This window comes from Triturus cristatus, chromosome 7, assembly GCF_964204655.1.
Source record: "Triturus cristatus chromosome 7, aTriCri1.1, whole genome shotgun sequence".
Lineage (NCBI taxonomy): Eukaryota > Metazoa > Chordata > Amphibia > Caudata > Salamandridae > Triturus > Triturus cristatus.
The window spans coordinates 125,547,538-125,572,862 of record NC_140590.1 but is presented as its reverse complement, the minus strand read 5'-3'; the positions used below and the strand labels follow the sequence as shown (position 1 = coordinate 125,572,862).

Below are 25,325 nucleotides of genomic sequence, written 5' to 3'. Positions count from 1 at the left end.
TTCAAAAAAAAAAAAAAAAAAAAAAAACCTGCGTCAGGTTTCATGTGGGCGTTTCTACTCAGGGGGGGGCGTTCCGTCGCAGGAACGCCCCTGAAAAGTGAGTCAGTGAAATCTCTAAGATTTCACTGAGTCACTTTCCCAACGCTGATGCGTCAAAACCCTGCGCCTGCTTGAAGCAGGCGTAAGGCTTGACGCACCATGTAAGGGATAGGGTAGGTTGGAACAGTGCTGGAGTTGCGTCGCGCTTGCGACGCAATGTCAGCACTGCGCCAACCTTACGCCGGCAGATGCGTCACGTATCTGCTTGTCCTTGCGCCACGATGCACCGCATTGTAAATGCGGCGCATCTGCGGTGGCGCAAGGGCAAACTTGCGTGACGCATCTTCCCTGGCGCATCCATGCTGATTTGCAGGGATGCGCCAGGGCACATAAATATGCCCCATGGTTGTTTGATTAAGGGCCCGGGAGTGCGCTCATAATTGGCTGCGCAACTGCGAGATGCCATGTGTTTGAAAATGTTAGCGGTTCACCACCGAACGAGCAGCACCCGAGACGTGAGGTTGGGGAGGGGGGGGGTAGTTGGGTTATTCGGTATATACAGGCGCGCAACACCCATTGGGCTCGCCGGGCTTCAGCCCCCCCCCCCCCTCATGTGTGTCAGCCCGGCTGAGACAGCCTCGCGGGCTGGCGTCCGTCTAATTACAGCCGCACCTGAGTACTTCACGAAGTTCATGGGTCTTTAAAAGACCATTTACAAGTTAATGAGGCTTTTGTTGCGTTTTCGCCCGTTCTTACAGCCTCTCTGCATATGGTTGGAAGACTTAGCCCCCCCCCCCCCCCCGAATATGGCTCTAGTTGCCCGCCTGGGTATATATATATATATATATATATATCTATATCAGTGGCTATAGCGCGATGCTTTACAGCACTACACAACTCCCAGACTCTTAACTCTTCAGCTTTTTAGCACAATCCTTCCAGAAAGGAAAGCGAGAGCAAGCATAGAGCAGTCGGAACCAATGATGAGGACCGTTTGCTCCCCTCCCTAAACCTGCCACTATATGGCAATCTATCCGCCACGCTCGTCAGAGATATTCATGAGGCCAAGGGAGCTAGGAAAAGGAGAGAGGACCCGAACAGGAGCACCCTTCAGCCCGCTGTCTTCTCTGTAGAGGAACCACAGCACCGCCAGCGCTCATCGACTCGCAGCGACTCGCGGCTCTCTCCAGATCAACCGCAGTAACGCCGGTCCTCTTTCCCACTCCGGACACCGGCTTATTCTGGCGACACCTGAGAACTAGGGGGTTGAAACTGCAGCTGTGGCTACGGTTGTGGACCAGCCCGGCTCTCGCCTCTCAGCGCCTCTCAACTCCCAAATCAGCTTCCCTTGTTTCTTTACTTCAGGCTTCCCAAATATGGAAACCAGCCAAACGAACTTCAGAAGTGTAAGGGAGGGGTGAACAGCCCTCTCGGCTGCACCAGCCTAACGTCAACCGCCTACGTGCAATTGGAGCAACCGAGGCAATACCCTTGCTACCCTCCTCGTATTGCGGGCATACACAACCACCACTTTGTTGATTCTCAGCAGCTCACCAAGACTGTGTCATGTATCCAGTGCGGTTGCCGGGTTTTCTTGAAGCTGTCTGCCGCGGAGGATCCACAATATTATAAGGCGCTCTATGGACTCAACCTCAGCTCCGACTGCCAGCCAAAAACAACCACCGTTTGGCTGATCCCCCGCACCAGGCTGCGTGCTCCGATGCCCCGCCTACTGTAGCACAACGCTGCAACAACGCTCTCTCTCTGATAGGTTTCCAATTTTCCTGATTGTGAATACACTCGGGGATTGTGGAAACAGTGCAGAATCTTTCTCTCAGTCACCTGTGCTTGCTTTCTCTCAGAGACGTATACAGAATACACAGTGGGACGTTTTAAATATATTTATTGAACCAACTTTATTCGAACATTATTTTTGTATAAAACACAAGTGCTGCAATGATTAGATGGCAGAAGCAAATGAAGGAGATTACAAGCACCAAAAGAGAGAACAGTAGATACATTTCTACCATGGTGCTGAAGCAATGAATATTTGCAGGCATATATGCAAAATAGTAATCTTATGATGCGGACCCTACTTTGAGTGTGTACGGGTGTAGTGTGGAAATCGAGATTATTTCTGTTAGCATATGCTGAAGCTATTCCAATTATAGCGGCCATTTTAGTAGTTCTGTAGTTCTTTTCAGTCCTCTTTCCTTGTTGACCCTTCATCTTTTGCTTATGTCATCTACTTTAGTCAAACTCCTCTGTCCTGAGCTGAAGCAAATGTACTATTTTAGAATAGGCCAGTAACTGCTAAAATGCACCTGGTTGAAGCTATCACTGTTGGCCATTTACTGCTGTTTAAACGGTTCTATTCTTTCACTCAATCTGTTGACTAAGTGATCACCCATCTGCCCTTGTTTGCCGATAACTACTTCTGTGTAAGCTTGTACCATCTATTTGTAACTATGTGCTTACTCTGCAACAAAGGAAACTATAAAAACCTCAAGCTTTATGTATTCAATGAGCTACCTCCGGCAGCACTCGAGGGTGCCAGGTGGACGTGGTCCCGCTCATGAACGTTAATAAACATATGTTTTGTTTCCACTTCAGTCTCAATCTCTATTTTGTTGGTTTACGGACCTGTGGACAGAGAGGGTGACCCTGCACCGATGTGACCCTAAAAAGGCACATTTCCACAGTAAAGCCAAGAATCCCCAAAGAGACGATCCAACTCCATTACCTGATCGGATAGAGTGAAGGACCCTGGCTTGGACTCGTGTTGGACACCCCTCATGGAATGTCAGACCGGTGTGCGGTGATTTCTCAGCATGCATGGACCTTCAGTGTCAGCAGAAGTGCCTCCTCTATTCTATCGGGATGCCTATTATTTATAATAAAAAGCAGCCTTCATGATCTGCGATCTAGTTTAGTGATGTAGATGGCGCTGTTGCCCCGTTGATGAAGATAGGATGACTTTTGTACCTAGTGCGTAGAGAGTTCTAGTACATGATGTTCAAGGCATCATGATAATGTTGTGCGAAGCTGGATGTATAAACAAAGTAGTTTCGGAGAAACTAATCCAACATTTTCGTGCATGCAAATGTGTGCAAAAGGTCACTGATGAAATGTTATTTTCTAGGACAATGTAAGGAATGGGCTGCCTCACTAGATGGGCCTAACTCTGGAATATAACAATAACATGTAAATCAGAAAGGTCCGGCAAAAATGGTGGGATATTCCAACCCAAAAGCTCCATCCTTTCCAAGGAAAACTGTAAAAATTCAAAAATGCAACCACTTCAAACCCTCAATCAGGTTGAGTCAACACAACCACCCACCCACCCCTGCAGTCCCACTCCATAATCACAAAGAGTTCGTCCAGGAATTATCCCATGGGGCCGTGGTCCCACCAGGCGTACAACCCTGTCACTTGGACCAGTGTGGCCGAGCAGTGGTACAAAAGGGGAATGGGTGAATATATGCTCCCTTTGCAGCTAGTTTCTGGCCATCCCAGGGCATTCGATAGTGTCAGGGAGAAGGGTGACCCAGCAGCCGTTCGGGGCTTGGTTCATCAGGCAGGGTCACTGAAAGTGATGGGGTCACAAGTACCATTAATCATTATCACTAATGCGCCCTACCTCCGCCGGTCGGGTAGATTTGGACGGAGATCTTCTGGTTTTGCTAAGTTGTTTAACAGAAGATAGCGCAGCTTTGGGGTCAGTGAAGAAATGCATCTTGCCGTCTCGTGGGACACGTAACTTGGCCGCATTGAGGAGGGCATAGGGCACTTAGAGCTGCTGGAGGATGCATTTTGCCAGCAGGTATTCCCGTCTCGTGGCCTACACAGCGAGGTTGAATTCCAGAAAAAAGGAGATGACGTTTTCCTGGTTTATAATTTCTCCCTGCTTTCTTGCTTTCCTCAGGATCACATCGCGGTCTCGATAATTCAGTAGGTGAGCTATAATGGGCCAGGCCGGTGTCCCCGGTGGCGGCCTTGGGCCAAGCGAGTGATGCGCCCTCTTCACTATGAAAACTGGGAACAGGTCGGGTCCAAAGATTTCACGCAGCAGGGACTCCACTTAATCTTCCATTATGCATATCGCCGGGGACTTCGGGACCCTGATGATGAGAAGGTTCTTTCTTCTGGAGTTGGATTCCAGGTATTCCTTTTTGGCTTTGATGATCTCCAGCACTTTGTTCATTTTCAACAAGCGTTGTCTTTCCTCTGCCAGCATGTCACCTGCCTCCGACACCCTGGATTCCAGATGGTTCATTCGGATATTGAGTGTGTCAAATCGCTGCTTTACCTGATCAAGACGGGCAGTGAGGTGGTCCAGCTTTGTGTCTATAGTCTTCAGACTGGTTTTATCCTCCAGAAGGAGTGCACAAATGTCATTGTCTTGTGTTTCTGTCTCCTCAGTCTGCATGGCCTGTTCCTCGGCCTCTTGTGCCGGCTCCCCCTGTCGGGCGCAGCACCTGCCCTCAAAAGAAAGCTTGGCATCTGATTTGCCCATTATGTCAGGAGGTGTGCATCGCAGTGTGCTCAGGGGGACCCAAGCAGCTCTGCCAAAGAGGCTGTAGGCAGTGCACCATCTCAGCCTATGTCTTCGGATGCCCGGACGACATCCTGCAGTCCCCACCACTATATCCCTTGTGCAGGTCCTGTGTAGCGGCAGCAGCCGGGATGTTGTTGGTGTCTGAGCATTGTGGTCCTGATTAGACCCATGGTGGGGGCCTGGGCATGAAGTTCCCGGCGACAACTCCACCACAAAACAAGAAAGGAGGGCCCGGGTAGGTCTGCTACAGTGCAGCAGGTTACGTGCAGTCAGTGGGACCCCCTTATCACTCGACTATTGTTGGTCCTCAAGACGATCAAGGGGGCTTATTTATTAGCCCTTGTGTCACTTTTGTGCCGCCGTTGCGTCACTTTATGTGACGCACCAACGGCTTAGGAAATGAGCCTTGTTGCACCATATTTACAAAGTGACGCATCTAGGTAGATGCGTCACTTTGTAAACCCCTGCGCCACATTATATCTGCACCAGGTATAATGTATGCAGGGGGGGGCGTTCCGACGCAAGAAAAAGGTCGTAGAAGTGACACAGTGAAATCTATGAGATTTCACTGCGCCACTTCTAGGAATCAAATGCGTCAATATCTTATGCCTGCCTCATGGCAGGCGTAAGACTGACGCAGGCACATTTCACATGAGACTTGTCCATGTTAAGACCCATTGCTGGAGTTGCGTCACTTGTGTGACACACTCCAGCAAAGCGTCATTTTTGCGCCTACAGATATACTGAAATACTGACGTATCTGTAACTTCTTGCGACATGATGCATCATACTGTAAATATGACGCATCATGGGTGTCGCGAGGAGGGCGCAATGAAAAGTGACGCATCGTTGTTTTCTCACAGCGATGCATCACTTTTCATAAATTAGGCCCCATGTGTCTAAGGAAGTCTTTCCCAAAGCAGGCAGGGAGCACGGGCCTGTCGCCCCTTCCGCCTCTTGTCCTAGTGCGTTTGGTTATGGCTGGCTCTTCAGTGGCGTGGCATCGCTGTCTGGGCGGCAATGGAGAGTGCAGATCAATGCGGAGGGAGCGTGTGTAAAATGGAGGCAAAGGGGGGTGAGGAGGAATGGACCCCACACACTGAGACACTGAGTTTGCTAACAACGATCGCTCTCTGCACTCTGATCCTCCCCCCCACGAAGCATCTCCCTCCTTGTGAGGCTCCGCTCCACAGAAGCAGCTGCTCCTACCTCACAGAAGCCCCCCTGCGCTCACAGCTCACCAGATCTCCAGGTCGTTCAGTGCGAACCAGGCCACAGTGTCTGCCTCACAGCTACGCGCCCGTTCGGGCGCTCATAGGGTTATGCCTGCCACTCTCACCACGCTATCAGGCGGCCAAAACTCCCAGGTGAGTTGGCATTGCCTTTCTACTGCAGGCATCAGCACGATCTCTCACTCGGGCCCGGGCCAATCCACCCCGCAGGCAAGTTCATTAGCCACCTGCGTGCGGCTCTCAGCTTGGTCTCTCCTGGGCCCACAGGTAATTCACGGCAGTAGCAGGACGCACTGTCAGTGCGGAGTACATCTGGGGTCAGTCGTCTCGTGGAAGGCGTGGGTAGGCTGTCACCGCTCACAGGCCTGTGCCTTTACCCCCACACATGCAATCCAGGACAAAAAGATATGGGGGCATAGTTACAAGGGCTTTATCTCCACTTTTTTGGCTTACAAAGCCAAAAAAGCGAAGATAAAACCAGCGCCCTATTTACAAGAGGGTGCTAACATGCATAATTGCATTTTAGCACCCTTTTTCCCAACGCCTCCCTTTGCATCTCCAATGAGATGCAAACTGGGCGTTACTGGGCGTACCCCGGATGGACTACCTTGCAAATATCGCTGATGTTTACATCGCAATATTTACAAGGCAGTCCACATGACTTTAGCAGACGTTAGAATTTGGCGAAAACTGCAGTTTTCGCCAAAATCTAACGTCTGCTAAATTCCTGACTTAGCCATCCCTAACAAAGGGGGTGGATTATGCTGATATGCACCTGTGGGTCGTATCAGCAAGGTTATCGCCGTATTACAGGGAACATCGTTGGAAAACCGGCAATGTTCCCTGCAAAAGGGCGATAACCTCACTATCTCTGGAATTTTTATCACCCCGGGGAAACGAGTTGTTAATAAAGCGCTACCAGCGCAATAAATTCCAGAGATAGCCTGCGATAATATTATTATCGCTGGGCGTTGATAATATGCCCCATGGGGAAATCCCATCTGGCGAAGAACAGCTTGCAGATAGTCCCATTTGAGGGATTCAAAGGCCTTAGTAGAATCTAAAAATACTGCTGCTGCCAGGTCCACAACGATATCCTCATCACTGCAAACAATGTTTGTAAGTTGTAGGAGATAGGGCACCCTGGAATGAAAGCAGACTGGGAAGGACAGACCAAAAAAGTCAGTCAGTTGTCAAGTACCTTGGCGAGGATTTTAACATCATATTTAATCAGCGAGAGTGGTCGGTAAGATTTGCCACGATCGGGGGCTTACCACGTTTGAGCAGCATGAAAAATAATGTCTCTTGCATAGAGGAAGGGAGTTGCCCCCCCCTTGCCTCATTAGAAACAGTAAGCAAAACAGTCACCAAAGAATCTGCGTAGGTCTTATACATTTCTGCAGGTAGGCCACCTGGCCCAGGTGCCTTACCGGGCTGCAACTGCTGTTTCACCTCACAGACCTCATCAATGGTAAAGTCCTGTTCAAGAAAAGTGCACTGCGTGTCACTTAGCCATCCCAGTGCTACATCCTCTAAGTATGATCCCACCTTGATGAGTGCCACTCGACGGGAGGTGTAAAGACAGTTATAATAGGCACAAAACACCTGTAGAATATTAGGGGTGTCAATATGCAGCTGGTCATATTCACCTCGAATACCTTCTACATCGTTGGCAGCCCAGGTGTGCTTGATCATAGTAGCCAGTGTTTTTCCAAGGCCAAGCCCTCTCCATAGGCCCGTGAGGTGGCATATTTTCCATGGAAGTGGCTTTCTCTAGTGGCCACATATTGATATTCCAACAGTACCTATTTTAAATGGTGGGCCACCAGAGGTTCCACAACAGCAACTTGCTGTGTTTTTAAATTCTTAAGAACTTTCTCCAATCGGTATAGATGATTCCCAAGGGATCACAGCTGCCACACCCTTGGCGAGGCACAACACTCTTATTGAAGGCCTCCCAGAAGTGCCAGGCAGCAGCACTGTGCCTTTGTTATGTTTAAAGAATTCAGAGATGTCCTGCCCAAGCTCATCTTTAAATTAATGGTCTAGTATCCCAAGTGGGATATGGGGCCAATTAGCACCTAGAGGGACTTGTGAGGGGATGGACAGTGTAAGCAATACAGGAGAGGCATCAGAAAATGTGCATGCATGGTGTTTAAACTCCAATACCCAGGGCCCTACTCCTCTATAAACCTCCAAGTAGTCCAACAGGGAACAGCTCCCATGCACCCCTGAGTAGACAGGGCCTTTTCTAGAGAGAGGATTGTAAATTTGCCATTTGTCCAATAGATCATGGTCCCCCAAAATGTCGTGGAGGTGGTGTGAGGCAATGCTGCGATAACTAGGCAGTACATGTGAGCGGTCCAGGCCCTCAGCAAGGACACAATTAAAATTCCCCCTAGAGTAGCAGGAAAGGTCCCATGAAGGTGATTTGAACAAGCAGTCAAAAAATACAGGGTCGTTGGTATTTGCCCCATAGCAATTAACAATAGTAATGCTGAGCAAGAGAAGTTTCCTTCTTATGAATGCATATCCACCCCAGTCATCGCTCAGGGACCCCTGTCGTATATACAGCACCCGCTGCATACCAGAATTGCAGTATCTCTTGTGTATAAAGATTAGAAGGAAAACACCCTGTAAGAAGCCCCTTCGGCACTAAGTGATGGAGAGTTAGAAAGGGCCAGGTGGATTTCCTCCAACAGAGTTGTGTGAATACTGTGTATGTCAAGGATATGTCTGCACTTGCGTGGATCACCTAAACCATGAATATTCCAGATGATACAGTAAATTAACGAGTGTGGAAGGGTAGAACCGTCACGTTCTCTACTAGTCATGTGAGGTTGAGGAAGAAGAAGCCTAGTGTACTCATGAGATGTATTGGATCATAGGGCATGGGGGCTGAAGCACTAGAGCATGACAGAGGATACATATATTATGTCACAACAATGACCATTCAAGAAAAACATAACCCCCTCCTGCCCCCCACGCTGACGCTCGTTTCTGTCAGGAAGACAATCCCACTCATCCCATATGGCCTAAACAAAGAAACGCAAAACAACAGAGCTAGTAGTTCCGATAGAAGGAAGGAGAAACACAAACATCAAGATTGAAGGGTAGCCCGCAGGGTAGAGCCTGTGAGGAAGCGGGGTTCATCCCCATCGTGCCGAGGATGTCCGGGAAAATGAATAAAGCCTCATCAAACAGGGTGGCCGTGCCACGTGGCAGCTGAAGAGAAAGTCTGAGGGTGCAGGGATTAATTACTAAGTGGCAGTGTCAGAATATATCAAGTGCTGCATATGAGGGCCCCCTGGGCCTAGCGGGAATACGCACTGTGTGCGGGAAACTGTCACAGCAAATAACGGAGACCACACCAGTGTGCTATTGAGCGCGGACTGCCTAACACAGCCCGCCCACCTTTATTTATCTGCACGCTCCGCCCACCGGCATGAGCACAGGGGTTGTACATATTTGGCCCGTGCGTCGGCAATAATAAGCTGGCACGCTGACTGTGGCATCCCATCCCAACTCAGTCCTGGACTGGCTCCCAAATGACCCTTCACTCACTTACTTGGCAGGCAAAGACTCTCAGGTGAGTGCTAGGCTGGGGGTTGCCCCTCAGGGCATACCTGGGCTGTCCTCGGCTGGGTACGGGACTGGTGCGCTGCATGAGGGGCTCACCTCGGGGGCACTTCAGTCACTTCTGGAGCCCTGGGATATAGGGTAGGCGCTGGATGGTAGTCCTCTACCGCTTGAGGCTCTGAGTGGCTGTCGCCCATTGCTCCCTGATCATCAGCTGCCTTGGTGCAGGGGGTTGGGCCGGTCACTGGCTTAAACCATGAGATGTTGTGGGACACAGTCTCCCCTTCTTTTCCAACTGTCACCATGGTCCCTTTTACGTTGACTACCGTTCAATTTCCCGACTCATAGCGAGTCCGGAACTTCCTTGCGGGTCTCTAGTCCTTGTATTGTATTGTATTGTATAAAGTTCTTCTAAAGCGCTGTCTGTCGCCCTACGGGCATCCTGGCGCTGAGAGACTATAGAAGAAAACCTGAGACAGTAGGAACGTTTGCCGTAGTGCCAAGAATGTTACACTCTAATCTCTGCCAAAGAGCCATGTTTTAAGATTCTTCCTAAAGCTCAGCAATGATGTGGCTTGGCGTAGATCTTGGGGGATTTGATTCCAAAGGCGGGCTGCCGCCGTACTGAAGGCCCTGCCTCCCGTCTTAGTGCGTTTAACTTTGGTAACCACTGCCAGACTTTGGCTGGTGGACCGAAGAAGTCTCTTTGGTTCGTACCATGAGAATCTATCGCACAGAGGAGGAGGACCAATTTTATGGAGGGCTCTGTACATCATGACCAATGATTTAAACTCGATCCTTTTATTGATCGGGAGCCAGTGAAGGTCCCTCAATGCCAGTGTTGTTGAGGAGTCACGTTGTCTTCCCAAGGCCAGTTTGGCTGCGGCGGACTGTATTCTTTGCAGACCCTGTACAGTGTACCGAGAGGCACCCAAGAACAATGAATTACAGTAATCGAGCCTACTTAGGATCACGCTCTGGACCACCAGAGATCTAGTCTCAATAGGGAGGAGCGGAAGGATTTGGCGCAAAGCTCTAAGTAGGGCAATACAGGTGCCTATGGTCTTGTTCGCCTGGGATTGCAGCTGGAGATCTTCATCCATCATAACCCCCAGGTTACGGACTGTTTTTACTGGCAGTATCGGGGCGTCTTCCGGCAAAAGTCAGAACTCACCCAAGAGATGTTTAGACAGTCTCGCTGCACAGCAGTGTAGTAACTCCGTTTTCCCGGCATTCAGCTGCAATGAATTGGCTCTCAGCCATTCTGAGACTTTTTGCATGCAGGCCTGGAAGGAATTCATGGGCACTGCATGTTCTCCCTCCAGGGAGAACATTAGCTGGATGTCGTCAGCATAATTAACCACCTCGATCCCGTAAGATTTTATTAGAGGGATCAGGGGTCTCAGATAGGCGTTAAAGAGTATAGGGCTGATAGCTGAGCCCTGAGGTATTCCATGGCGAACCGGGGTCCAGGAGGAAACAAAAGGTGTTAATGTCACTGCCTGTTGACGATCCGTCAAATAAGACCGTAGCCATTCCAAGGCGAGACCTGTCACCCCCATATCTTCTAGCCTTGCCAGCAACACTGAGTGATTAACCGTGTCGAATGCTGCCGACATGTCCAACAGTACCAACACAGAGGAACATCCACTGTCGGCACGCATTCGAAGTTTGTCCAAAACGGTAATCAAGGCAGTTTCCGTCCCATGCCCAGGCCGAAAGCCAAACTGGTCCCTGTCCAAGATCAGATGTTCTTCAAAAAAGTTGGACAGGGATTTGCTGACTAATTTTTCCAAGATCTTAATTGGAAATGGCAACAGGGAAATTGGGCGGAAATTAGCCGGCACAGAGGGATCAAGAGAAGGTTTTTTCAATAATGGGGTGACCATTGCCTGTTTCCACCTGCTTGGCACAATGCCTTCACTCAGAGATTGGCAGCAAATTTGCCACAGATCTGAAAATAGGGCCGGTCCGAGCTCCTTCCAGATCTTGTGCGGAAGGGGGTCCAAGGGTGATCCTGATGAAATCTTCCGAGCTAACTCATGAAAAGAGTCCTCCGTAGGGGGGATGAAATGGCTCAGAGTAATTTCTCTTCTGATGTCTACGCTAATCGTGGAAGGCTCTATAGCATTCTGATCGAAACCACCCACGATATTGTTGACCTTCTCAACAAAAAAAGTAGCAATTTTGTTGCACAAGTTTTGTGATGGCTGGATAGTACTGGCCATACAGCCCGGGTTACTGAGGTCTCTAACGATGTTGAAGAGTGCCCTGGTTCCATTGGGCGCCTGCAGAATGGAATTGGCATAGAATTTCGCCTTAGCTTCCCTAATGGCTGCCTTGTATTGCAGTTGTATGATTTTTAAGGCTGTTCTGTCAGCTTCCCGGTACTGTTTGCGCCAGCTTCTTTCCGTCTGTCTGCGTACAAGACGTAACGCTTTAAGCTCCTCACTGAACCAGGGGGCCGAAGGAGTACAACGCATTCTCAGTTTTTTTTTAGGTATGTGTCCTTCTAGTACTGAGTTAATGGAAGTACTATAACTAGTATAGTTTTCTTCTGGTGTAGCCTTTGGGTCAAACAGGTTGGACTGTGGGAATAAGGAGGATGCTCCTCTCCTGGAGAGTTTAGCCCAATCCCTTACCCACCTGAAACGCGCTTGTTTGTCCACAACCCGTTTATCCTCTTGTATACTAATCCTGAACTGTATTAAATAGTGATCAGTCCAGTTTAGTGGAGTAATACTAATTACTTCGGTTTCAGAGGGTTTGGCGAAAACTAGATCGAGTATGTGGCCTCCCACATGTGTGGGTTGTTGAACCAACTGATGGAGGCCACAGTTCTCACCGGTGTAAATCAGGGCTTGTAGATGATTTCCAGAGCTCCCTGTTTCCCAGAGGTTGAAGTCTCCCAAGAGCAGCATTCTGGAGTGTGTGGAAGTCAAGGCGACAATGGTATCCAACAGTGCCTGATGATTAGCGTCCGCACCCGGAGGTCTGTAGCAAACCATACCCGATAGCACTCTCCCCTTTGCCTCCTGTATAAAAAAGCCCATAATTTCATAGCCTGCTATGGCTTCAATCGGTAGCATAGCACAGTCCCACTGTTCCTTAAAGATTAGTCCTACCCCTCCTCCTCTCCCAGATATACGAGGTTTTTGGATGATCTTATATCCAGTGGGGCAAGCTAGCCCAAGTTCTACTGAGGAGTCAGCATGAATCCAAGTCTCAGTAACGAACAGCAAGTCAAGGTCTAAATCTTCCAGAAGGTTATAGATGTCTTGATGGTGTTTAATAAGTGACCTGCTGTTGATTAAGCCACAAGATAATGCCTGTCGCTGTCCCTCCCGTGACCTGTTCCCCAGTTCAAGAAGGGTATCTCTAGAGTAGCATAGTCTGTCGGTGCAATTTTGAGCAGCGTTTCTGGCGCAAGGCGCGCCCGAGGCGCGGACGGGCGCAGACGGGCTTGCCTCTGGCGCGCCTCCGGCGCGCCACCGGCGCGCCCGCTGCGCGCGCGCGCTGCGCGCTTGCGTGTCCTGCATTTATATAGTGCAGGCGACTAGAACGCTAACAGCAATGGCGTCCACCGGTGTCTCTAGGGTGAGTGAATCTCGCAAAAGGCGAGTGTTTGAGCGTTATATTTTATAGTGCGGGTGAGTGGGCTTTGCGGCGATACAGGAAATCATCCTTCATGATGATGGTGTCCCCGCGGTGCAGTTGGCGGTGTATGGCTCCCCTGGCCTGACTGGCTGCATTGTTCCACTTCTCCCTTGTCCTGAGGGTGCCATCTTCGTCAAAGGGAGGAGGTGTCCATCCTTGTGCGGTGGGGAGGCCATCTCGGCGAGTGCCATTGAACATTAGTGCCCAGGGCGCTTGACGTGTGGAGCTCTGAGGGGTGCTCCGGTACTCTCTCAGGAACTTCTGCAGGGACTGTTTCAGATCGGTGTGTTCAGCTATCACGATGCACAGAGTTTTGTTGATGGTCCTCATAAATCTTTCGATCTCGCCATTGGCCTGGGGACACTTGGTGATGCGTCTGTGTCGCATGGCGTGGTGTTGCAGGAACTCTCGAAACTCGTGTCCTTGAAAGGGGGGTCCTTCGTCACTCCTGAGTTCTTCCGGACACCCGAACATGGCAAACACCTTCTCCAGTACAGGGCCTACATGCGAGAAAGCGGTAGCGTTGATAGCTTCTATGATAGGGTACTTGGAATAGCTGTCCATCAGCGCTAGGGTGACTCGTCCGTCTGGGAAACTACCGAAGTCCAGACTTAGCTTCTCCCAGTAGCTTTTCCCCTATTCTTTCGGTGAGGATTGGTGCGGGCCTCTAGGCACTGCTTGTTATCTGACAGGATGGGCACCTTCAGACTATTTCATCGATACGGGCATCCATTCTTGGGAACCAAACCTTTTCCCTCATGTAGGCTCTCATCTTTTCCACTCCTTGGTGCCCTCCGTGGGCGAGCTGGGTTGCTCATGACTGGAGGGATTCTGGGATAACTATACGAGACCCTCTCAGCAGGATTCCGCCCTGAGTAGCACTCAGCTCCTTTCTGACCCTCAACGTGTGTATTAGGCTTTCCTTCTCCGGGCATGACCAGGAATTCGCTGAATGTAGGAACTGACGCCGAAGTCCTCCTTGGACCGCTGCTCAGACTTTGGCAATGACGGGGTCTGCTTCTGATGCTGCTGCCACCTCTTCGAGGGTCAATGCCCGCGGACACGTGAGTGCTGAGATCATGTTGCGGTGTGCTTCAGTGGAGTCAGCCTCTTGTTCTTTACTCATGTCTTCTTCAGTCAGTGGGTTTCTCGAGAGGAAATCAGCAGGGTTTTTGGCCTCGGGCATGTATGCTATGTCCATCTTGCACTCTTAGAGGCCGATGGCCCACTGGTTGATGCGTGGCGGTGGGTGCGGTGCTGAGCCCTTGAACAGCGGTACCAGCGGTTGATGGTCCGTGATGATCCTGAATGGGTGCCCACATATGTATAAGTGAAAGTGCCGGCATGCCCAGCGAATCGTCAGGGCTTCCCTCTCAATTTGGGCATATCTTTTTTCAGTCAGGGAGAGTGGTTTGCTGGCATATGGTAAGGCAGCCGTCCATCCCGGCTCTCACTCCTGGGTCAGGACAACCCCAAGTCCCACGGGGCTGGTGTCCACAAGTATTTCCGTCTGCCTGGAGGGGTTGAAATACACCAGCGTGGTGTGGTTGAGGAGAGCACTCTTGACTGCTTGGAACACGGCTTTTTCAGTCTGACCCCATTGCCATGGGGCATCTGCACGGGTGAGGTTTCGGAGAGGTTCTTCTATGGTGGCCAGATCAGGAATGAAACAGCCACAGTAGGTGGCCATCCCGAGGAAACAGCGGACTCCAGCCACTGTGAGAGGTGCTTCCGCATTCTTGATTTGTGGAGGTCGACCTGGATTCACTCCTGCGTGAAAGTGTAGCCAAAGAATTCTATACGTTGCTGGAACAGCAGACATTTATCCTTGTGTAGGGTAACTGTGTGGTCCTGGAGTCTCTTCAGTGTTGCCCTCACATGCCGGTAGTGTTCTTCAGCTGTCTGTGAGTGGATGAGTATGTCGTCACTCACGTTCAGTAGGCCGGGTAGCCCAACTAGGACTTCTTTGACGGCGTTTTGGAAGATCTCGGCAGCTGATGATATTCCGAAGTTTAGACGTTTGGAGTCCTAGATGCGTGCTGAAGGTGGTTATATAATGGCTTTCCTTGTCAAGCACCAGTTGATGGTAGCCGGTATTCAGATCCAGCTTCGAAAACCACTTGGACCTGTTCAAGTCAGCCACTATATCATCCATGGTCGGCGTTATGTGGCACTCATGCCGAATGGCCTTGTTAGGGAGGCTTATCAATGCAGAGTCTTATTTTCCCTGGTTGGCGAGGCTTTTCGGAGATCACCATTGGGGACAGCCATGGAGTGCGTCCTGAGACCTTCTCTATGACCCCTTGATCCTCTAGCTTCTTTTGTTCTTCGTTCACCAGCGGTCGGAGGTGGAAAGGGATCCCCTATGTTGGCGCGATTGTTGGGTCTATGTGCAGTTTAATTGGAGCTTTCTTTATCCGTCCCAGTCCCTTGAATAAGTCCTCGAATTGGCTGAGTAGTTCTTTGGACTGGTCCTCTTGCACTCTCCGGGCGAACGTCACTAGTCCCAGGTCTTCTGCTGCATGACTGCTCAGCAGAGTGTCTGCCTCCTGGTTGATGACGTGGATGTCCATGGTGATTTCGGTGTCTTCCGACCGCACTGGCACAGCCATCTTTCCTCAGAGGGGTAACGGTGAGTCGCTCCCATAGGCAAAGATCTTTGTCTTCGACGATCGTAGTTCCGGCTTGGGCTTCAGTCTGTTATATTGTTGGATCCCCATGACGGTGACTGACGCCCCATTGTTGATCACTAAGTTGACTTCTGACCCAGCTATGTGTACTGTGCATCGAGGCTGGGGACACTTCCGTCTTTTCAGCGCTTGGGTGAACGAGACAAGGTATGTCTCTCCTTCTTCATCAGACTAGGATTAATCTGCGTGGTAGAGGGTTTGTTCCTTCTTCTTCCCCCCTGGCGAGGAAGACAGCAAGGTGCTCGATAGCTGGTGGATCATTTTACGCACTGGCTTGGGACGCCGTCCTTCCTTTCGCTGCGTCTTCTTTCTGTAGACGGAACCGAAGTGATTGGAAGTTCCACAGTTGGTGCACGTCTTCCCTTGAGCTGGACATGACTGTTGGGGGTGATCTTCGTACCTACAATACCCTCATTGTCCTTTCGGGGGTTGGTGGTGGACGACCTCTTGGATTGTAGGCCTTGTCTCACATCCTGACGGAGTTGGCTCGCTCGGTCTTCACGTGATGCTCTTCTCCGACTTGCGCATCAGTGCGAGGTCCATCTCCTCTGCCCGCGCGACCGAGAGATCGTGGTACCGTACCAACACCAGTATGTCATTCATCGGTATTTTCAGCTGCCTTAGGATAAGGCCTTGGAGGACCTTGCTGTGGATTCCCAGAATCAATTGCGCTCTGATTTCTTCTGCCACTCTCTCCCACAAGGTGAGTACTAGCGAGTTCTCTCAGCCTCGCATGAAAGTAATCTACAGACTCTCCTTCATTTTGCTTAGCTTGCCTCAATTTGAAGTGCCCGAAGTCTGGGTTCAATTGAGGGTCAAAGTGTGCATTCAATGCAGTCACTACCGCTGCATAGTCCTCGGGCAGTCCGGTGTTTGGGAGGTGTTTGAAGAGGGTGTAGATCTCCTCCCCTGCATAATGGAGGAGAAATGAGCGCTTGAGGGAACCATCTGTTTCTCGGGTGGCAATGAAGTAGTTTTCTAGGCGACCAAGCGAGACTTGCCACCTTGGTGACGTGGTGGCAGGATCTGGAGATTTACTGAAAGGATGTAGGACTCCTGTGGGGGGTCGTTGTACGGTGGTCCTAGCTGGGGCCTGTGTGCCTTCCCCTTGATCACCCATGGGGCAGGCTGGTTGAAGTAGTAGACTCCCTTAGCAGAGTGCTGTACCTTTCTGGACAGCTCTGGGACCTCGTGTTGCATGGTTGGTGCTTTGCAGGATGGGGTATTATCCTGTGAGTGTCTCATGCGCGCTGTACGTGTCTTACCCGCAGCGTCTTGGGAGTGCCTGGCCTTGTGGCGCTCTGCGCTGGCACTGGATGGCGAAATCCACATGTGGGGCCGGCTCCCCTGTGCTATGCTAGTGCCTTGTGCCAGGCTTCACCGCCTCCTTGGTAGTGTACAGGACTCATGCTGTGCTGCTGGGCCTGCCTCCAATTGACCGGTGCAGGCGTGGGGCATGCCGTAGCTCCTCTCTGCCGGGAGCGCTGTGGAGTGTGGATTGTATCTCGCCCTCGTCACCAATGTTGCATATGAGGGCCACCTGGGCCTAGCGGGAATATGCACTGCGCGCGGGAAACTATCGCAGCAAATAACAGAGACCACACCAGTGTACTATTAAGTGCCGACTGCCTAACGCAGCCCACCCACCTTTATTTATCTACGCGCTCCGCCTTCCGGCGTGAGCGCAGGGACTGGTCATATCCGGCATGTGCGTCGTCAACAATGAGCTGGCACGCTGACTGTCACATCAAGGACTCAAGGATATTGTCGCATGACTAAGGTCGTGGACCCAGAATCTAGCCCAGTCACGCACATAGTGAAGCAGTGCTAGAGGAGATAGCTAAGCGTGCCATTTCAAAATTTTGGCAGCCGGATGTTCACGCAAAGAGTCAAATACTTGCTGAGGGGCCCCTGGTGGGGTTTAGGCAGACAGAGGGCGATGCGTGATCCAGGATGAGTAGAGGCAAGAAGGAGTCTGCTCCAAACAGGACTATTAACATTTTCTCCACATAGTCTTCTAGTTTGCCAATATCGGCGGATTAAGGCACTCCTAAAATGCGTAAGTTATTGCTGAGGGATCACGCCTCCAAATCCTCATTCTAAGCAGCTATTATTTTGAGGACTTTCTCCATATTAATAGGAGTGTCTCCATGGGTGGACACATTATTCTCGACCGTAGAAATTTGCTGCTCAGCCTCCTGGAGACGCCCATCATGCTTCTCTAGTTTGCAAGTATTGTCATCCATCCTGGTGCTCATGGAATCAATTTTGGATTTGATTTAAGTCAGACTTTTTTGCATCTCCAAGAGCAAGGTCTTCACATCAGTCGAGTCCGAATGCATTTCTGACAATGGGCCAGTAATCTCTGACCTAGTCTCCACCACCCTCTGGGCTCAGAGGGAGCTAAAGTGCAGTTTGGACTGGCAGCTGTCAGATTTACACATTGCACCATGATCTGAGCAGTCCAGAAGGGCGCCATCAGTGACAGGTAGTACATAATAACCTGCAAGATGAAAGAAACACCAGGTATGACAGGGCAGGGTCTCGCTTTGCCTCCACAAGTGGTTCGGTTGTGGGGGTGCGCAAGCAGACCCTCTTCCGCTGGGGGAGAATTACACATTGGGCTTACCACGCCAGAGCACAATTGCTGCTGTTTTAAGGTCGGCTCCCACTCTTCAGGGACCCAGCTTGCTCCCGTGTGGGCTTAGGAATGCCAAGCTGAGAATGAATTCAGGCCTGTCCATCTCCTGGAGTCAACGCAGCCCAAATACACAGACTCATAGAATGGTCAAGGCTGTAGTGGTGTAGGGTCCGACGCCCTCATGCATAAATGATTGCCACACAAACACCATTAGATACTGGGTAGAACTGGCCCACAGCACATGCCCCCGGCCCCTTTTATGATCAGTGTCACATGTCCTGTGATGCCTGTGCTAGATGGGTGTAAGCCAGCCCTCTGGGAGTGGCTAGTGCATCAGAACACTTGCAGGCCACTACAACGGCCTCTCCCAACAAGCCTGGTTTGCGTACGGCATACACTGTAAAGGTACGCTACCCTATTGACCGCACACCACCCAGATGATCCAACTGCTTTCTGCTGGGGTAAGGCCGACCGCCAGTAGCACTCCCCGACCATCGGAGACCATGATCGCGGATGACCGCCGAAGGCAGCTCTGCCACTGAGTTGTCGACGGGCCTCCGCACCTGGTATTCAGGTTACGCACTGGAATGAGTCGCCGGCCCTGTGATCAGCTGCATTAACTTCTGCCAGGTGACACCGCTGGGAAGTTGCCCTGCACCCTAAAGTAGGCGAATGGAGTTCAGACTCCACAGGAGCCCCGGTTACCGCTGATGAGGCAGGATGATGGCATAAATTGTCCCCGGACTGCCAGAGCCTCACAAGAGTGTGGCCATCTTGTGCGCTGGCTTACTGGCGCCCCTGATGAATATTGTCTACCAGAAGTCTTTTATTTGAAAGCAAATAATCTATTATACACTGAATTTCTCTTATTATAATATATAACATTATTGATTTTTTTAATGATATATTTCTTTAGTAAAATTACTGCTCATCTAATGGTAAATTTAAATTGATTAAACAAAATGTTTGCATGCATTTCATAACTCAGCTTCAGGGATTATGCTTGATCGGTCAAACCCAATGTGCAATCACACTACTGGCTTTCTGAGTGTAAACCAGTGAGTTTGAAGGCAGATTGTTATGAAGCTGATGAATAAAGCACTGCTACCTATAGAGTCTGTGTGATTCTTTGAGCTGATGCAATGTCTTATCTTTAAACTCTATTTTCAGTTACTCCAAAGAAAGATAATACAATATGGAGTTTTTGCAATTTTAATCAGCACTATGCTAGTGTTGAACCTTTATCTGCATCTATAAATATATTAACTCTCAAACATGATCCTTTATTTCATTTTGAACACTCAATTCGAGAGATTTGTGTGTCTGTGTTTACAGACCACTTTTAGAAAGCGTACAATGGTAAGGTATAAATGACCACTGACCACTTGTGCACTGTTTTTCTTTCAAAGTTTGTTTGGGGAACAGCCCCCATAGTGATTTTTATTTTGTTATTTCAACTAAAATGTGTTAAAGAACTTATTTGTGTAACTTGATATTATTGCTTTTTTCTATTCTTAACAAATTCTGATACTTTATTTTAGATTCCTTAGACTTAAACTCAGTAAAGAAGGTGGTTGACTTGGCTGTACTGTCTGGGTTCCAGTTCCCTCTTCTGTTGACAGCCTGCTATCTCTTGTTTTCTATTGCTAAACCATCGGGTAGATTCTCAGCACTTCCCCACCACAACCTTATTTTGAAATGGTGGGACCTACTTAAGGAGCCTATTTCAGTTGCTGCTCTAGTGGCACCAAAGGGGCACCAAATGGAAGCCCACCCAGACCATGTCCAGAGTCAGTTACATTGTCTAACACTCATCCTCCAATTGTATTTGTCACTTCTGAGAGGAATTGCTGTATCTCAACCCAAACCCAATAGTTTGCTCATTGTGATAATCCATAATCTACCATAGAGCTAACCAGTATGTTTTTAAATGCATTTTTGCTTGTTACACTTTTTACCAATTAGCCAACTTCATTAACACTCTCTGGATGGATGTATAGTGTGCTAACAGAAGATTGGGTTCATTGGTTTTCAGGCTTTAATCTAAATTCTCTGGACTATAAAATCTTATGAGCGGACACAGCCCATAAGAAAAATGAAATTTACTGCTGTTGTCGGCAAATACTGTTGCTCTTCTTACTGTTAGTGGCCTGTCTAGAAGTGAATATTCGGTGAGCACACAGTGGACCACAGATGAATTTGATGGGTGTTGGACCTGGCCCTTTTTGCAGGGTTATCCTCAAACATTTTGCCTTCCTGCTGTATTTTTCTGATTTTGCTATTGCTGGTTTTAGGATTCTTGGCACTTTACCACTTCTGATCAGTGCTGAAGTGCAAGTGTTCCTGTGTAAATTGTATTGGTGATTGGTTTCTCCACGATTGACATATTTGATTTCCTAGTAATCAAAGTCTACTGGTGGGCCTGCAGCACTGAGTGCCACCCATATGAGTAGCCCTGCAAACATGTCTGAGACCTGCCACTACAGTGTCTGTGAGTGCAGTTTTGAACTGCCATTTTGACCTGGCAAGTGCACCCACTTCCAAGCCCAAACCTTCCCTTTTACTACATTTTTATCACCCCCAAGGTAGCCCCATGGGCAGGGTGCAGTGTATTTAAAAGTTAGGACATGCACTGGTGTGTTTTACATCTCCTAATAGTGAAATACTGATGATTTAATTTTTCACTATTGCAAGGCCTATCTCTTCCATAGGGTAACATTGGGTTTGCCTTGAAATATGTTTTAAGTGTAATTTCCCATTGGGAGCTGATGCATTTTTGGAGTTTGGGGTCTCTGAACTGACAATTTAAAATTGAATCTTTTGGTACAATTGTTTTGTAAATTGCATGTTTGAAAATGCCACTTTTAGAAAGTGGGTATTTTCTTGCTTATCCATTCTGTGCCTCTGCCTGTCTGTAGAATCCATTTTGGGTTGGCTGACAGTTTGGTTCTTGCGCATTCACTCTAGACAGTCACACAGAGGGAGCTAAGGTGTGCCTTGCATATCCTAATGGGCCAGCACCGGGTTGATGAGCCTTCCTGAGCTAGAGTGGTAGGAGGAGTTGTCCCTTACATCTGAATAGGACTGTGTCAGTTCTCACACCTAGCTGTCTCCACCCCCCTCTAGTGTGTCTGGAGCCAGGTCAGGGAAAGGCAGGGTCTTTGTGCACTACAAAGACTTTCTTTTGAAGGTTGCCTTCTTCAAAGAAAGAAACTGGTATATGTACTGGAGCTGTGACACCATAAGTTCAGAACACTTCTGGACTAAAGGACATTCTGCCAAGAAGAAGAGCTGGACGCTGTAGGAGGGACTGACACTCTGCCCGTTTCCTTGTTGTGCTGGCCTGCTGCTTACTGCTTCTATCCTGGGAGCGAAACGATTGAACTTTTCTTTCTGAATCCTTCATCAAAGGCTTTCTAAGGGTTTATGTGTGCTTGCCTCTGGATAAGCAGTTTCAGGGCCATCAAAGTACCTTTACCTATCAGTGGCTGGGCTCTTCTGCTGAGAGCCATGACTTGACAAGGGATGCCAAATCCGGTTTCTGGGCCATGGAAGTGCAAACTGATGAGAAAATCCATGCATTGACTCTCAGCAACTGTTTTCTTGAAGCAGCACCGCAGTGTGGCTGAAAAATCGCTGCCTGCCTCTGTGCCTCTGAAAATCAAATGCAGCCTAAGTCCTGAGCACCGTGTCACCAACGCCCATGGCACCGGCTCCGACACAGTCCCTGCTTTGCGGCTGAAGAATCTACTAATCGCCTGGTCGCGGCTGTGAAATCGGTGCAGCACCTGCTTCGCCGCATCAACACATTGCGTCTGAATCTCCAAAGCATCATAGTTCAATGCTGTCTCTTCATCGACGTTGGCCAACAGTAAGAAACCGAGGCTGCATGTCCGGAGATTGACGCAGCACCTCTCCTGCCAGCAAGGAATCTACACATCACCTCGCCTGTCAGCAAGGAATCAATGCACCCCCTCCCTGCCCAGCAGTAAGGAAGCGAAACATCACCTCTCTGCCAGTACGGAATCGACATATCACTTCCACTGTGTAGTAAGGAACTGACGCATCACTGTGTTTTCTGGCTCCTCACATCCCCTGTGCCCTGCATCGTCTTTGTTTTTGACATATCTCAGGTACTTCATGCATCCATTGATTCCTATAGATTAAGACTTATTGAACCTTTAAAAAGTGATATCTTTACTTGTGTATGTTGGATTTTTGTGGTCGACTGTGTGGAGTTATAGTTAAGTCAGAGTTTACATGGCAACAGTGTTTGTTGTTTTGGTATTAACTTTGAGGTTGTTTAACGAATGTTCATGAAACTTTTCGAAAAAAAGGTTCATCTACCTCAGCTTCTCTCTTTAAAGTTTCAGGGTAATCTGTCAAGCAAGTGCTGAACAAAAGGGGGGTCCCAAAACACATTTTCTCAATGCAATTTCCCATCAGAATTTGAAAAATGGTTTTAGAAAAAACTTCTTACGAGAATTACTTTAAATCTGTCAGAATGCAAGATCGTTTTACAGAATGTGTACTTTTTCTGATTTGGTGTAAATCTGTTCAGCCATTGGTGAAAAATTAAGCTTAAAATAGAGATATCTGGGTGATAGGTCCATGGTGGTCTCTCAAATCTCCTGTGGTACAGCCAATTTAAACAAGTATTTGCAATGCAATAGGTTTCTCATTTGTGAGAGTTTGAGCTTTTGGCATTGTGAATGACAATGCCTTTTATGTATGTATTTTGAAAACCTGCACACATGCCTTAACACTCACTTTGTACTTATAGTTGTTAACTTTTGGAAACGCAAGACCTATTGAAGTTAACAACTATCAGGCACATGCATCAAAGCAAAAACCGGTCGCAAACGGGCAGATTCTCAGAATCTGCCCCTTTGCGACCGGTATTTTTGCATTTGGGATGCATCATCCCAAATGCAAAAATCGCAATTTAAGTAATCTCTAAATTGCGATTACTTAAATAGCGATTGCATTTAAGGAATCTCAAATTGAGATTCCTTAAATGCAATGCATTAAAGTTAAAAAAATTAGCGATTTCGCTAATAGGGGGAGCAAATTACCATGAAGTTGATCTTCATGGTAATTTGCAAAAACTTTGAAAAATGCACTTTTGTGCATTTTTCAAAGTTTCATGTTGCGCACACACATGCCCTTAGGGCATGTGTGTGTGCAACATATGTGCACATATCAATTTCAAGAGTGCAATAGGGTGTCATTTTGATACCCTAGCACCCTAGAAATTGCATGAGCAATTTGCGAGTACCTACTGGTACTCGCAAATTGCTCATGCAATCTCCAGTTCATTCCTAGGGGCCTCCAGGCCCATAGGAATGAATGGGACGGCATTCCTTAATTGCGACCCGCAATTTGCGAGTCGCAATTAAGGAATGTGTAGGGATCGCTATTTTTATAGCGATTCCCACATGCATAGGCTTTTGCAATTCCTTAATTGCGAATCCTTAATAATCGCAATTAAGGAATTGCAAAAGCCTACGTTGATGCATGTGCCAGTATAAGTACAAAGTGAGTGTTAAGGCACTGCATGCAGGTTTTCAAAACACATAAATAAAAGGCATTGTCATGTACCATGCCAAAAGCTCAAAGTCTTGCAAAGGTGAGAACTAGTGCATTGTAAATGCTGGTTATTTGTGACAACGCATGGGTCTCACGGCCAGAGCTGCCGACTTTGGAGCTGGAGAACCAGGTTCGAGCCTCAGCGTCGGCTTAGCATCTTGTGATTCTAGACCAATCTCTTAATCTCCCCTTGCCTAGCAAAAAATGTATGTGTACTTGTGTACGTAACTGGTGCTCATGTAAAGCGCTCCAATACCTTCGGTCGAGTTTGCGCTATATAAATCCGCAAACAAAAAGCATCACCCGAAGTGTCACACGTTTGGCTGCTAAAGATCACAGACTCCCTTTCAAAGCACACACATAATCTGCAAACGTATCAGCTATGCATAAAATTCCTGAACTGCAGGTGTGTTGTTCAAAAGAATAGAAATCACTCAACACAAATAGCAGAACGAAACCCTAAGCACAATCGTTACTAATGAGATTGACTTTTCAGGGGTGCTCTGTCAGAGGCCGACAGCAACGAAGGAACTGCGAGTTAGCGGACAAGAGCGTTCATCTAGGTTTTGTAATAAAGACGGCTGTCTTGGAATGCTGATATTTTGCCTTTTGAACTTCGAACAGGGTTAGTGTCATGAACATTAACTACATTTTGAAACTTGTAACTCAAAATATAAACTTTACATGTGACTAATAAGTACACCCAGTAATAAAAATGTTTACCTTGTCCATTCCGTGAATTTAAAATACCGTTCGTTTTAATTGGACTGCATTTGATGTTCGGCTATTCACGAGCGTTACTAACTTTTTTTCCCGTTAGGTTTGTTTCCTTATTCGTGATGTAGCAACCTGTTTGTTTAATAAAGCACGATTGTATCGCGTATACATATCACCATGCCTACCGCGTAGTCCTACACACACACGCTCGTCACATGACACTCGTGACCACGCCCCCACTGCCCCGTTTCCAAGAAATGCTTCGCTTTTAATCCCGCTGAAACGCTCGGTTGCAGCAGCCCTCAGGGAGTAGAAACGGGTCGCTTAGGGTAGGCGTACTAGCCGGTGACTGGCTCCACTATGTAAGTACAGCGCCCCATCGTATTTCGGTTTCGACCTTTTTTAAACAAATGCGCCCCCTTTTTTAGCCATTTTACTGCTCGTGTCATTGTGTTACCTTTTCCCCAGTTCGTGTTTCTGAGCCAGCACCACAAGCTTGACTCCCATGAGGCACGCGATTACGCGCCGTTCAGTAAGCACCTTTTTCTCCTTCCTTGTTCTTTCGTACCACATCCTTACGCGGAGTTAATTTAGCATGCATGCTAAGTAACACACGCCCTCAC

General features: G+C 48.6%; 1 protein-coding gene across 5 annotated transcripts in view; it reads right to left on the bottom strand.

The window, feature by feature from the left end:
- LOC146809012 (sialic acid-binding Ig-like lectin 13) overlaps nt 1–25,325 on the bottom strand; it is a 580,696-nt gene that overhangs the window by 393,561 nt on the left and 161,810 nt on the right. For 4 of the 5 annotated variants that reach the window (XM_085615802.1, XM_085615800.1, XM_085615803.1 and 1 more), the window contains exon 1: nt 1,594–1,771. The exons of the other annotated variant lie outside the window; for it this stretch is intronic. The gene's annotated coding sequence lies outside the window, so the exon portion shown is untranslated. Of the gene's footprint in view, nt 1–1,593; nt 1,772–25,325 lie in introns of those variants that run through there. 5 annotated transcript variants of the gene reach the window in all.